General features: G+C 37.0%; 1 non-coding gene across 1 annotated transcript; it reads right to left on the bottom strand.

Moving 5' to 3' along the window:
• Window positions 1–306: 306 nt before the first annotated feature.
• LOC128290931 (small nucleolar RNA R71) lies at window positions 307–412 on the bottom strand. The gene has a single exon (XR_008280710.1). It is a non-coding gene; the product is annotated as a small nucleolar RNA R71 (small nucleolar RNA).
• Window positions 413–1,038: the final 626 nt, after the last annotated feature.

Here is a 1,038-nt window from a genome sequence, read left to right as displayed (position 1 = left end):
TAGAAATTACAACTAATACTTTCGAGATCAAACCGACTATGATTCAAATGATCCAGAACAATCTGCATTTCAAGGGCACTATGATAGAGGACCCTAATCAGTATTTAAAACAGTTTCTCCAACTTTGTGATACTTTTAAATATGACGGTGTCATTGATGACACTATTCGTGTTTAGCTATTTCCCTTCTCTTTAATTGATAACGCTTTTTCCTAGTTAGACTCATAGGTACCATGATTTATCATAACATAGGATGAACTCGTTGGAAAATTCTTACAAAAGTTCTTCCAGATTAGCAAAGCAGTTCAGCTTAGATAAAAGATTGCTGTCTTTAGACAGATGGAGGGAAAAAGTTTCTGTGAGGCATAGGAACATTTCAAAATGTTGATTCAAAAATGCCCGCACCACGAATTTTTTAAGTGGATGAAACTGTAGGTATTTTATAATGGGTTGGATGCAAATACACGATCTGGATTAGATGGAGCAACAGGAGGAGCCCTTATGAACATAATACACAAGGACGCGTATGAAATCATTGAGAACATAGCACTAAACTCCTGTCAATGGCCAACTGAACGATTCACATATGGTCAGAAACCCGTTAGGGTAAAAGCTACCCAAGAGGATGACAAGTGTCAACAGTTAGTGGATAGACTCAACCGTATCGAATCTACTTCTACATCATCAATGCATAGGGGAGACAAACTGCTCTTTCATTATATCAACAATCCGGCTGAAGATGTAAATTATGTTGGGAATATGGGTAGAAATCCTTATTCGAATACATATAATCTCAGTTGGAGAAATCATCAAAATCTAAGATGGGGGAACCAATGAGTAGGTATAATTTAAATCAACTTAAAAACACTAATTACCAACCTTCTTATTTGCAGAAACCCTAGGATAGGGTCAACCCAAATGACGATATTGCAGGTGCTCAGCATCTGGATAGAATAGAGGGAGTTATGCAGCCAATGATAATATATGTCAAGCAAGTGTAATCTGACTGTACCAACTCCACAAGAACATTGACTAAAGT

Source organism: Gossypium arboreum, chromosome 3 (assembly GCF_025698485.1).
Source record: "Gossypium arboreum isolate Shixiya-1 chromosome 3, ASM2569848v2, whole genome shotgun sequence".
NCBI lineage: Eukaryota > Viridiplantae > Streptophyta > Magnoliopsida > Malvales > Malvaceae > Gossypium > Gossypium arboreum.
This window is presented reverse-complemented; position numbering and strand designations above follow the sequence as displayed.